Raw genomic sequence first — 15,111 nt, 5'->3', positions numbered from 1 at the left:
GGCTTGGAGATTGGTTTCAAATCCTCATTCTCTGATAGCCAAACTGTACAAGGCTAGATATTTTCCAAATCACTCTTTTTGGGAAGCAGAGTTGGGGGAAGCTCCATCTTTCTCTTGGAGAACCATTTTAGAGACTAGACTTGTGCTTGCTGTTGGTGTAGGATGGAAAATTGGTAATGGAGCCAAGGTGAATGTGTGGAATGATAGATGGATACCGGATTGTCCAGATCATTTATTACAAAGACCCTTGCATACAACTGTTCATAGGGTGGCAGATTTAATTGAACCTACAACTAGAAGCTGGAAACATGAGGTTTTGTGTGAAACTTTTCAGCCTGTGGTTGTCGAAAAAATACTTAGTATCCCACTAAGTTGAGCAGCAACTGAAGACCAATATAGGTGGATGCCTGAGAAAAATGGTTAGTATACTGTCAAATCTGCATATTAGATTGCGAGGGAGCAGGTGATGGGTAGCTTTCTAACATCCACTTCATCTGGAGATCCTTATCGAAATTTATGGAAGATAATTTGGAATGCTAAGGTTCCTGGAAAAGTGCAAATCTGTGTCTGGAGGGCTGTCAACAATATCCTACCTATAAGAGAAAAGTTGGTTCAAAAAAGTTACACTGGTCCTGTTAATTGTTTGTTGTGCAATGAGGTGCTTGAAACAAACACACATGTCTTTTGTCACTGCCATATTGCAAAAGAAACTCTTGCTGCAACAACCATTCCAATTCAAAGCACTATGCCATGTACTTTTAAGGATTGGATGTTGACTCAAGGAGAGCATCTAAGTAAAGAAGATTGGGAAAAGCTGATAATGATTGTTTGGGCTCTTTGGAAAAACAGAAACAGCAAATTATGGTTTGGTACTAATCAAAATGCACAGGCCATCATGACTAGTTCTTGACTTGGTATAAAGAATATTTACAAGTGCAGCAGTCGCATGTGGTACACACGACAGCCAAGTCTAGTAGATATTGGATCCCACCTAAACCACAAAAGCTCAAAATCAATGTTGATGGAGCTTTCCTGCCCTCAAAGAATATTGGGGGTATAGGTGGGGTTATCAGAAGAGATAATGGTGCTTTTGTTGCGGGTTTCTCTCACTCCCTTCAATTTGTGTCATCTCCAAAACAAGTGGAATTACTTGCCATTAGAATTGGTATTGATTTACTGCTGCAGCTAAGGTTACAGGATGTTTGCCTAGAGAGTGATTGCCAGATTGCCATTCAGGAGGTTGGTGTTGATGATTTTGAGTTGAGTGAAAATGCCAACATCCTTGCTGATATCCGAAATAGTAGTAAACATGTCAAGGACGTGTCTTTTATGTTTGCTCCTAGAACTGCCAACATGGTGGCTCATAGACTAGCTGCTTTTGCTTATGAATCCAATGCCAATCAGGTTTGGATTGACCAAGCTCCAGCTTGTATTTTGGACGCTTTACAATTCGATTGTAACCATCTACTTTAATTCAATGAAAGCTTTAGCTTTTTACTCAAAAAAAAAAAAAGTTTTCAAAATTACTTATTTTAGTCAAAGTTAATTATTAAACAAGATATCATAAATACAACGACTTTATTATAATTTTTAAACAAGGTCTTCTTAAATTACTTTTTTTATTCAAATAAATAACTCATATACAACAAATAAGTCAAACTCACGACCACTTATACCACTAAACCAAATGGTACTGAGTTCTCAAATTACTTGTTATTAATCAAAGTCAATTACTACTGTATTAATTTTTATAAATTCTTTAAATATTGGTTTGAACACCCTAGCATCTCAATATTCCCTACCATATTCCACATTTCATAACTTTATTATTTCATTCTAAAAAAAAAAAAAAAAGCTTTATTATTTTTTAGGCCACCAAAATATAATAAATATTTATATTTTGTTAAAGGAAAAGCACATTATGTGCATTCGTCAAAGAAACAGACGAAGATGGAATCAAGGAATTGCAATCACATCACAATCAGTATTTACTATCATTATTGTAATTGATGTTAATCGATATTTCCATTGTAATTTCATCCCTATATAAAGGGGCTATGAAATGAAATGAGTAGACCAATTCCAATCTCAATTTATTTTTACACGTTATCAGCACGCTCAGAGCCAATAGCCAAAGAAAAAAATTCAAAAAAAAAAAAAAACCCTAGCTTCGAATTCTTTTTTTTTTTTCCTTCTGCCGCCGGCCCTCTCGCTAGCCTTGCAGCAGCACGCAAGGCCCTTGCCCGTCACCGACCTCTTGCCTAACAACCACCTTGCTGCCCAGCCCAGCGCACAACCCAGCTCACCCTCGGCCCTCCCTTCCGCACCTGCCCGACCTGCACCCCAGCCCCCGCGCACTGCAACACCCTGCCTCCACCAGCTGCAGTAGCCCATCCTCGCACTGCCTCCACCTTGTGCGTGTCACCTAGCCTCATGCAGATCCCGCACCATTCCCTACAATCCCGGCCTCATCCCAGTTGCATAGCCCCCTACGCACTATACCCAGAAAGAAGATGCGAATAAGAAGAAGAAAGAAATAAAAATTAAAAAAAAAACAGAGAAAAAAAAGGTGTGACCCGGCCCAAAGAAAAGGACCCGGCCCAACCAAAAAAAAAAAGCAGGCCTTGCGGCCCAGAATTAAAAAAAAAACAAATAAAAGTAGGCCTGCGGCTCAGCAGAAATTTAAAACAAAAACAAAAGAAGTAGGCCTGCGGCCCAAAAAATAAAAAATAAAAAAAGAGAAAAGCAAAGAAAAAAAACAAGGTCTTGTGGCCCACTACTGAAAAAAAAAAAAAAGCGGCCAAGTTTTTCTCAAGCCTAAAAACATCGCTGCACACGCCTGCATCAACACGCGCATGCGTTAGGATTGTTTCGTTTTCTCGAATCCAAGTATGTTTTATTTTATTTTTTGGCTGCCTTATTTATATTTCATTTTTCGTGTATCTTATAATATGTGTTATATGTATTCATGGAACCTAAAGCATGTGAATTTTATGTTTTCTATTTTTAAGCATGCTTTATATTTTATTGTTTATGTTTTTATCATGAACTTTTGAGCATGTTAGTTAGATAATATTGACATTTTTAAGCATGTCTTGTTATTTATGTTTTATATAATTATCTTTAAACATAATTATATATTTTACTGTTTATATTTTTGTCAAATTTCAAGCAAGTTCTGCGAATTTTATTTACATTTATTTATTTATGCATGATATATTATTGCTATTATTATGTGTAACATATATTTTGTTATATATATATATATATATTTGTGAAATTTGAGCATGCCATATACTTTATTTTTATATATGCTATGGTTATTTTTAGAATACAACATATAAACTCCATTTTGCCATGATAAAGAAAATCCATGCGCACACACTTACCGTGATAAAGCATTTTCACAGAGCATCGAAAAATGTGACCATTATGAATCTTGGTCTAGAAATCTAATTCACATTTTTAGAAAATAATTTACGTGGATGTCTTTATGACTGCGTAATTTATATCTTCTCTCTTGTTTATGTAGATAGCTGATCCAACTCGACCTGAATTTGACATTTTGGACTTAGAAGGACTTGAGTACCACCGTTGGGTTTCCGATGTAGAAACTGCCTTTGTGGCAAAAGACTACACTGCCACCATCAAAACTCCCACTAACCCTAAAGATGATGGACCGTCTGACAAGGTGAAAGTAAATGCCTTAATGTTTCTGAGGCGACATATTGATCCTAACCTATGTTGGGAGTACCTTCAGTTGAAGACACTCAAGGAACTGTGGGATGCCCTTAAGGAATGTTTTGGGAACATTCAGGACACTTTACTGCCATAACTGACCGTTCAGTGGAATGAAATCCGCTTGCTTGACTACAAAAGGGTCAACGACTTCAACAAGGATATGTTGCGCCTAAAGGCACGTCTAAATTTCTGTGGAAATGAACTCACAGAAGATGATATGATCCAGAAGACTCTTTCCACTTTTCCCACTTCAGCACTTATACTAGCAAACCAGTATAGGTTAGAGTATGACAACAAAAGAATCACAACCTTTAATAAGCTGATCAACCTACTAAAAGTGGTTGAGAGGCATAATGAGGTTCTCTTGAACAACAATGCCAGGCCCATTGGGATAAAGAAAATTCCAAAGACTAATTATGGACAAATGAAATGTGGAAAGAACCCCAATGCAAAGGGGGTTGGACGTGCTAATCCCTACCCACATGGCAACAATGCACCACGTGGCAAGGGACGTGGGGGTCGTGGTATGGGCCGTGGAGGCCCTCCCAATGTATGGCGTAGACTAGTGATCATGGAAACAAGGTGCTAGGGCACCTAAGAACCCTTTTGTCAAACAAGAAAGAGTTGATAAATTAGATTTCTGAACAAAACCTCGATTTGATTATCATTGGCTTGTTAATAAATTTCGGATCTTATTTTGAAGTAATGAATTCATTCGATTTTTATTTACTACACATATTTACATGGTTCGAAATATCACTATAAAGATGTAAAGCAATACATCCAGAAAAAAAAAATTATTAGAATGAAAAGAATACCATTCTACGCAAATAGAAATACTCTAAAGAATATGAGATATATTTTCGAGTTAATTAACAATACCTCCCATCTATTTGTAGGAATGAATCGAGGAGAACTTGAGTGCTTAGTTGATAGTGGGACTACCCACACCATATTAAGGAATAGACAATTATTCATTGAATTAATAGCCTATAATTCCTGTTGGTATATACATACCTCCTAGGCACAAGTATCGGAAGCGCAAGACTCGTATCGCCAATATACCAGCTAGATAAGCTCTGTAGCCAAGGGTTCCGATACCCCTCGGGCGATATCGAGATCTTGAGCGTCCCACACCTAAAGAAACTGAACCAAGCTCCCACAAACCTCCTACATTAAGGTCATCTCCAACACCCTAAAGAGGTAACTGTTTACTATCACTTTCCATTATCACTATCTTACCCAATACTGACTTAGGCATCGGAGCGCTGAAGGCCGGCACACCCTGTCTTCCCTCTGACCTTCTTCTGTTTTGCAGATAAGCGAGACCGATAGCGATAGTAGCAGACCGATACAACCCGTGTTCAGTTGGACCAGAATGCTCTCGAGACCATTGTAACATTTGGCGCTAGAAGGACTCCCCTTGCTCCTTGCTGGCCGGACAACACACCCATGACTACCAGCAATCCCGATACCAGCAACAACGATCTGCCGCATGAGGCAACGACCCGCGAGGTTCAGCGCACTCTCGAGTTTTAGAGCCCGAACACCGAGACTCGATCGGTCATGACTACTGATCTAACCACCGCACTACATATAGCGATGCGCGACCTTAGGGAGACGCGTGCACAAGTCGAGGCAGAGCGCGCAGCGGCCATGGCAGCCCGCCGGGAAGTCGAAAATATAACCAACCAGAATCGGACCCTACGAGAGGCACTCCAGTGACGGGTCACGCATGACGACACCTTGGACAGGGCCTACCCGCAGGAGACCCCTACACCAACTATTGGCGGTGTCCCCACACCAGGACCAATTCTCACTGCGGACCCCTCCACCGGCCTCTCTGGCACCTTCGTGCCCCCGAACCCCACGTTGGGAGGTCCCACTGGCCCCACGCATGGCAACACCAGCACAGACCCTCAAAACTATCTACCTGAATTCCCCTATTTTTCAAGGCCAACTTGGCGCCGCACCGCCCCGCCCCGCCCCCCCCCCCAACCGACTACCGGCGCGGCTGGAACCTCGGATGCCAACACTGCTACGACTGCCAACATACCTCCACCCGATCCCAATACTCGGCTATTGCTCCAAATGAGTGAGGCCATCGCCTCCTTACAGGCACGAGTGGAAAGCACCGAAAGCAGAGCCTGCTGGTAGCCGATCACGGCTAGTTTCCAGGGAAAGACCTTCACCGCCCGCATACAGGCTAAGAAGCTCCCACCAGAGGCCAAGCCCCTCAAGATCGAAAAGTATAATGGGACCCGCGACCCATACCACCATTTAGAAGTCTTCCAATCCATACTCCACGGAACCCGATACACCGACACCATGGCCTGCCATGCGTTAGAGGAAACTTTGACAAGACGAGGCCTTGCGCTAGTTCCTAAACCTACCCACCAACCCCATTGATAGTTTCCAAGAACTGGGAGACAAGTTCCTGCGACGATTCATCTTGTGCGACGGTGGGTATTGTACAACACCTGACCTATTTCGGCTTAAGTAACGACTGAACGAGCGATTGCGAGACTTTGTTCTCCGATGGTAGAAGCAGGCCACTCAGTGCCGCTCCCTCGACCCAGCCCTAGCGGCATCAGCATTCAAGCAAGCACTCTAGCTTGGATACTTCTTGCTGCAGATCAACACCAAACCCCTTGCAACATACAATGACCTCCTCGATGCCGCTACCACCTTTGCTCAGGCCGAATACGATACCTTTGGCCGCAACACCAATGCCAATGCGCACCTGGTCACCGTACCTTAAGTGAATAACCCCGATACCAGGAACAAAGACACCAGCCGAGACAAAACTGCCCAGACAAATGACAAGGCCCCACAAGAGCAACACGACTATAACGATAGGAGGGACAAGCAATACAACAAGTGCCCCGAGAAGCCAAAATACAACTCATCAAGCATTCGACATCGCGATGCACCGTACGGTGGCACTCGAGACAGGAATGACCAGCGATTCGATGAACCCCGATACGAGATTTATACCACACTGACTGCATCTTATAAGGACATTTGGAACAATCACAAGGACATCATCCTGCGCCCACCAAAGTGCAAGCCCGGCCAATCCAAACCGCGAGATAACGGTAAATACTGCACATATCATGAGGAGTCATGCCACCCCACCAATATCTGCTGGGCACTGAAAAATGCCATCGAGCACCTCATTCAGAGCGGCCTACTCTAGCAATATCACTGTAACGCCCCAAACTACACCTCATCAGCTTGAGCACGTCACAGTGCCGCGTGTCTCTAAGACATAAACTGAATGTTCAGTTTACATCCTAAAAACCCGCAAGGCAATTTAGTTAAGTCGCTTTTCATAAATCGCGTAGCGGAAACGTCGAAATACCTTTTGAGGTGAAAACTTTTTAGAATCAAGTATCGAACTTATTCGTCTAAAGCGCTTCTAGATCACTACTAGGGTAAATAAGAATTGGTACACTCCGGTACAAGATGAAAAGGAATAACAAGTTCCAAATTAACGACTCTCAAGAGATAGAGTTCAAGACTAGACACGGAACCTGAATTCAGTTACTACTATTCACCGAAGCTATCTCCGCGCACCCTGCTCCGTCCGTTAATCCAGTCATCAGTGCACAGTACCTGCATCCACACTGTTGTAGGGGTGAGCTTTCGTCCTCGCTGCTCATTGGGAAATCATCTCGACTAGGTTTGAAAACAATGTAATATTGCTTTGTGGCCACAGTATAAAAACATACTCAAAACCATGTCATTAAAAGAACGACAAACTTTAAAAGAAAAATATTCTCTCTTGAAAATCGATGCATGTTACTCAAATCAATACGTGCGCACCAAATATTACCTGATGGCCGGTCCCATAGACCCACTACACGACCTTACCTCAAATTAATTTATCACCAAGTAAGCGTAGCGAGAGCGTCCGCTACCTAGCTACACACACGGATCGGGTCGTCATTGCGATCGCGCACCGTCCGACCGGTGTAACTAACCCTCCGGAGGTTTTGGGGATCGAACCCAAGGAAGTCAGAGCCACCCTTCGCTCTCAAGCCATCACATCTCTCACGGTTTGGTTAGTACGCATTGCATTTTAACATAACCAAACCACAGACTTAACATGCATCATTTAAACAAAAGCGTAATATAAATAAACCGCTAATCGAGAAGAGTCCCGAATCCCCTACCTGGATTCCGACGCTTTTCTTCACATACTCCGAGAGTCACGAACCTTCCGTTTCTCGGGTAACTGGAGTCCTAGATTCCGACACAATTTCATATCAATAACACTTTCTTACGGAAATAATTATATAAAGCTCGACAAATTAAATTGTCCGACCATTCCCTAGTTTGACCAAAATTTACCAATAAATATATGGAGTCTCTGTCCAAGCTTATAAATTAAGCTCAACCTTGTATTTGTATTTAATTGTGCTGCTCACTGCACATATATTAAATAGAACCAATCTCTACATTTAAACCACTTAATCCCAAGGATTGAACAATGTGGTACTTAACTCCTTTAAAGGCAACGCGACCTTTTTAACATTTTTGTCACTACTTGCATAATTAGGATATCAATTCCACCTTACAAATAGAACTGGTTTGCAACTTTTGTCATTCTTGTAAATATGATGCAGCATATTACCAATTGATCAAAACCATATCAAGTGATCATTACATACGTACAGTAGCCTAGTAATACTTTCACAGTTTCACCAAAATATACCCGTGCCACATAGCTAACATTAATTGTCCAAAGTGATCTCCCACTTACCTTATAAATTCTTTATTTTAAACTCCTTCTTCCTGCTGCGTTTTTGGACCAAGCAGCTGAACATTCTCTACTCTGGTTCCATGGAATAGAAATACTAATCATCATCACCGAACTTTAAAGTACTGAACTCATTCACTTTCGTAAAAGGATCTTACCTCTTTCTGTTTCCTTCTCTGTTTACCTTCATCGTCCACCGCTCTCCACCCTTCTCAATTCTGACTTAATGGAAATCCTTATATTGCTTCTCAACCCAATTAAGTTTCAGTTTCCCGTCATCACCGTGTACAGTGAGCTCGTCGATATATACCCGGAAACAACCAAAACATCAATTCATCAAAATCCATCCAAAACTGAAAACTAAGTATACCAGTATGTAGTGCTCACCGAGAGGATCGATTTCCATACCACATGCAGCCCTGAAGATCACCGGAAATTGCAGGAAACTTCGCCGGAATAACCGAAGCTTTAGGGCTTCGATTCTCTCTCCTCACTCCATGCATGGATGATCCGTAACCACAGGAGGAACTACGACGACGAGAGCCGTCGAAAGTGACCGGTGCACCGCCGTATCCTCGCCGGAAGAGGAAGTTATGGCCGGGTTCAGTCGCCGGGTCGAGAATCCGGGTCGAAGAGCCCAGAGGCCTCTCGATCATTCTGGGACATTTAATCTGATCCAGCCCTATTTATAGCCTCCCTTAATTGAATTTCAACGGCTACGATGAAGCGGTGAGAATTTGGACGCCTCAGATTGCACCGTGGGTTTTCTCTTTACTTAAAATGAATTTCTATAATTTTCCAACTTCAGAAATTCATTATAAATAGCTCTCGTGTCCGAAAAATTCTCCGAAAATTACCACGAACTCGTCGTGTCGTGTACTTTATTATCACACTCTTAAATCAAGGATTTCACCTTATGAAAAATTCTGAAAAAAATATTCTCGAACACCTTTATTAATTACAGAGATCGTAAATTAATTCCTCAACGATCTCAACTTAGCTTGACAATTTTACCGGGGCTCACAATCACACTCCCGCCACTGGCGCTAATGCCATAGAAGTCTACGGCCAGGTCCTAACGATACACGACGGCGCCCCATGGACACCCGAGACCCACCATGCACAAAAGCGCTAATGCCCTCTGGGCCAGGAGATATTAGGACTCAGCCATGGCTGCCACACACCTCAGGTCGAATGGAACTCGATAGCCTTTAATCACAGCGAGGACACCATCTAGAAGCACCACAACGACCCACTCTTAATGACCATGGTCATCGACCACTATCGATGCCACAGGGTCTTGGTCGACAGCAGCGCTGCGGTCAGCGTCATGTTCGACAGCTGCTACGAGGGCCTCAACCAAGATAAGAAGAAACTCACCACAGACCATGAACCCCTAATCAGCTTCGCAGGAGATATTACACAGCCCTTGGGATCCTATAATTTACTGATCACACTGGGCGGCGGCAGCACGATCGCCACCATAAAAGCATACTTCATCATCGTTGACTGCCCCTCCTCCTACAACGTCATCCTGGGACACGACGCCATATGGGGACTCCAATGCTTTGTGGCAGGGCACATGCTAATGATGAAGATACCTACCCCGGGTGGCACCCTCACCGTCAGAGGCGATCAAGAGCTCGCGAGACAATGCAACTCCTTGACTGTCAGAAGGGGACACGGCAGGCGAGATGTACTTCTAACTTCATACCTACCCTCCCCATCCGACAAGCCCGATGATCCAAGGGAAGATCTTGAAACTCCAGCTGATCGCTATACACGCAGCAAAAAGAAGGACGATAAGCGCAAGCTCAAACACCCGAGACCAGATGCTTTGGAAGACCTGATATCGGTCTCCATTTCAGATGCACACCCAGAAAGAAAAGTTAAGATCGGGTCCAAAACGGATCCACAGTTCCAGGCGGAGCTAATCACCTTCCTCAAAACCCTACAGGAAGCGTTCGCATGGTCATACGCCGATATGCCAGGAATCTAGCCAGAGCTGTTGACCTACAAACTCACTATCTCACCGGACGTTCCCCCAATTCGCCAAAAACGAAGGGCCTTCACGGAAGAAAAATATAAAGCAATCCAGGCCGAGGTCAAGAAACTCCAAGACATCGGGTTTGTCCGGGAAGTCTCCTACCAGACCTGGCTCTCCAATGTTGTAATGGTAAAGAAGCCCAACGGAAAATGGCGCATGTGTGTCGATTACACCAACTTGAACAAGGCTTGCCCAAAGGACAGTTTTCCCCTCCCATGAATCAATCAGCTAGTTGACTCCACCGCAGGCCACAATCTCCTCAGTTTTATGGACGCCTTCTTGGGCTACAACCAAATTGCCATGGAGCCCTCAAATCAGGAGCACACATCTTTCACCACAGATAAGGGCTTGTATTGTTATAAGGTAATGTCGTTTGGTCTAAAGAACGCCGGGGCCACTTACCAGAGACTGGTTAACGCCATGTTCGCAGATCATACCTGTAAGATCATGGAGGTATATGTGGACGACATGCTCGTCAAAAGCGGCACCATTGAAGATCACATTAAAAACCTGGGCATCATCTTCGACATCTTACTCCAATATGGCATGCGTCTCAACACAGACAAGTGCGTGTTTGGCGTACTGGGAGGCAAATTCCTAGGTTTTGTAGTCAGCGAGAGGGGCATCGAGGCCAACCCCGAAAAGGTACAGGCAATCCTTGATATGGCACCACTAAAAACAGGAATAAGGTCCAATCCCTCACCGGGAAGGTTGTCGCTCTCGCCCGATTCATATTGCATTTAACAGACAAAACTCACCATACCGAGACAATCAATTGGGGACCCAAACAAGACAAGGCTTTCCAGGGCCTCCGAGACTATCTGGCGTTAGTACCCACTCTTTCGAAACCCATCCCAGGAGAAGTTCTGTACATCTACCTCGCCGTATCAGTCACCGCGATCAGCGCCTCCCTGGTCAAGCGAGGAGATAGCAATGAGCTGCCAGTCTATTACACCGGCAAAGGGTTCAACAATGCTGAGTCCAGGTACTCTGATATCGAGAAATTCGCCCACACACCCCTCACGACCGCCCGGCCATTACAGCAATATTTCCAAGCGCACACGATACATGTCTTGACCAACCAACCCCTGAAACAAGTTCTCCAGAAACTGGAATCTTCAGGAAGACTGGTAAAGTGGTCCATCGAACTCGGCGAATTAGACATTTATTACACACCACGAACAGCAATCAAGGGGTAGGCTGCCGCAGACTTCATCACTGAGTTCATACCCCGAGAAGATACCGCACCCTTGGACGAGACTGTCTCGGAACCCCATGCCATGCCCCTATGGACTCTCTATATGGATGGATCCTCCAACAGTAAGCTCAGTGGCGCCGGGGTGGTCTTGACTGACCCAGAGGGGAATACATACGAGTATGCGCTACAATTCAAATTCAAAGCCTCAAACAACGCAGCAGAGTACGAAGCACTGATCGCCAAGGAATTAGGAGTCACGAGACTGGCAATCTTTAGTGATTTCCAACTCGTCGTCAACCAGGTCGGCGGCTATTTCCGAGCCAAGGAGCCGTATCTATCCCACTATTAATCTCTCGCTAAGACTTTACTCCAGCGATGTCTCACCAACCATACAATCACCCTGATCCCTTGGGCATAGAACAGCAAGGCAAACGCCATCGCTAGGTTGGAACATCGCCCTTAGACACCGATATGGGAAACCTCAAGTTGGAAATCCTAGACAAACCAAGCATCGATAAGCCATTCTCGGAGATATTCCTGACCAAGAGCGAGCGTCCACCTTCATGGATGGACCCTTTATCAACTACCTCTCTAGGGGTATCGAGCCCCAGGACAAGATTATCGCCACCAGGCTCCGCAGAAGAGCAACGCTGTACACAGTTCGAGATGGCAAACTATACAGGAAGGGCAGGTCTTTCCCCCTGCTAAAATGCATCTCCCTCGAAGAGAGACAACGCGTCTTACTATCGCTGCACAGCGAAATTTGAGGCAATCATGTAGGTGCGAGGAACCTGGTGTTTAAGGCACTGCGTACAGGGTACTATTGGCCTACCATTGAACAAGACGCGAAACGTATCGCTAGCGCCTGCCTTAAATGCCACCAGTTCGCCAACTCCCCTCTTGCACCATCGGTACCACTCTCGATCATCATCGTCCCTTGGGCATACTACCAGTGGGGCCTAGACTTCATTGGCAAGTTCCCAACAACACCGGGACAGCTCAAATTTTCCATCGTGGCAGTGGACTACAACACCAAGTGGGTCGAAGCCGAGGCTTTAGCCACGATCACGGTTGCCAAAGTCATTAACTTCCTGTGGAAGAACATATACTGCCGATTCAGAATCCCCGAGACCATCATCACCGATAACGGTGCCCAATTCGATAATGATACTCTCAGGGGCATCGTTGGCCAGTATGGCACACAGATCCGTTATGCCTCCCCCGCACACACACAGACAAATGGCCAAGTCAAAGCTATCAATAAGATAATTAAGCAGAACTTAAAGAAGAGACTCGACGACGCTAAGGGCTTGTGGGCCGAAAAACTCCCTGAGGTGCTATGGGCGATAAGAACGACCCCGACAGAGGCTAATGGCGAGTCCCCTTTCTGCTTGTCCTTTCGCACCGAGGCCGTGATCCCTATCGAGCAGGAGGTACGTAGTGAGAGGGTCGAATGTTTCGACCCACTCACCAACTCAGAAGGGTTGAACCTCGATTCTAATCTCTTGGAAGAGCGCTGTGAGCGAGCCCACCTCAGGAATATCAACAATAAGCAGCGTATCGCTCGCTATTATAATGTCAAAGTCATGCCTCGCCTCCTCTCCGTCGGGGACTGGGTGATGAAGGAAAAGATGCCAACCCCAACGGGGCTCAAGGCCACCTGGGAAGGGCCGTACGAAATCATCGAGGCTGTCGGACCCGCTGCCTTCTACTTTAGGGGAACAAATGGTATCACCTTCCTACATCTGTGGAACATCCAGCATCTCTGATACTACCCCAAGTAGGGCAGGGGTTCCAAGCTCGCCTCTGCAACGCTATCGCATCCACCCCCATGCTTGTAAGCGTCAATATTATCTCCTTTTAACTTGTATTTTGCTGCTGCCTTCGCGCGGTACTATATGCTATGATATTACGTATATATCGCATGCTTTTGTAATGAGTGCAACACTCCTAATCGCTACACCCACTTAACGTATCAATAGAATGTTAACGCTTATCGCCTTCCGACTCATGATCGGTCACTTCTCTTTCGTCATTATCGCCATAAGCCTTATGATGGCCACCATAACACGCTACAGGCAAGGGCACGCTATACAGCAATCCTAACTTATTTCTTATAAACTAACGAATGAAAGAATGTTAATGCGATATTGCTCACGGCCGGTACCGCTGACACAGCAAAATGCTGTCCCTCGCGAACCCTTGCGCTGCCAGTGGCGATCCAATTAATGAACGAATGAATGTTACGCGATACGCCAATGAACGAATGAATGCCACGTGATACTCCAAAGAATCCAACAAATGAAAGAATGTTAATGCGATATCGCTCACGGTCGGTCCCGCTGACACAGAAAAATGCTGTCCCTCGCGAACCCTTGCACTGCCAATGGCGATCCAATGAATGAACGAATGAATGTTACGTGATACGCCAATAAACGAATGAATGTTACGCGATACGCCAATGAACGAATGAATGCTACGCAATACGCCAACGAATCCAACGACTGAAAGAATGTTAATGCGATATTGCTCATGGCCGGTCCCGCTGACACAGCAAAATGTTGTCCCTCGTGAACCCTTGCGCTGCCAATGGCGATCCAATGAATGAATGAATGAATGTTACGCGATACGCCAATGAACGAATGAATGTTACTCGATACGCCAATCAACGAATGAATGTTACGCGATACGCCAATCAATGAATGAATGCTACACGATACGCCAATCAATGAATGAATGTAACGCAATACCCCAATCAATGAATGAATGTAACGCGATATGCCAATCAATCAATGAATGTTACGTGATACGCCAATCAATGAATAAATGTTACGCGATGCACCAACCAATGAATGAATGAATGTTACGCAATACGCTGACCAATGATTGAATGCATAATAATGAGATATTGCTCGTGGCCGGTTCCGCTGAGGAAGCACAGTGCTGTCCCTCGCGAACCCTCGCACTGCCAGTGGCTACCAAATGAATGATTGGGTAACGCTACGCGATACGCCACCGAATGAATGAATGAACGTTGATGATATGCGATACTCCGCAGTCAATGAATGATTGCTACGCGAGTCTCCAAGAATAAATACCTAAATGATACGCAATACGTCTCCACGAATGAGTGCATGAATGTTACGCTATACTTCGCCATCAAGCAACTGAATGAATGGTGGACGATATGTCACCACGAACAAAGTTATTACCACATGACACATCGCGATTCCTAAGCCCCATAAACACTGCAAAGATACGCGATGTAAGGCAGTAACAAAAAATGCCAACGCGGTACCACGCCAAAAGGTATTACCCAATGTTAACGCCTCGCTACTCGCTCTCGCCTCCAGCACTGAT

This window comes from Rosa chinensis, chromosome 3 (genome assembly GCF_002994745.2).
Source record: "Rosa chinensis cultivar Old Blush chromosome 3, RchiOBHm-V2, whole genome shotgun sequence".
Lineage (NCBI taxonomy): Eukaryota > Viridiplantae > Streptophyta > Magnoliopsida > Rosales > Rosaceae > Rosa > Rosa chinensis.
This window is presented reverse-complemented; position numbering follows the sequence as displayed.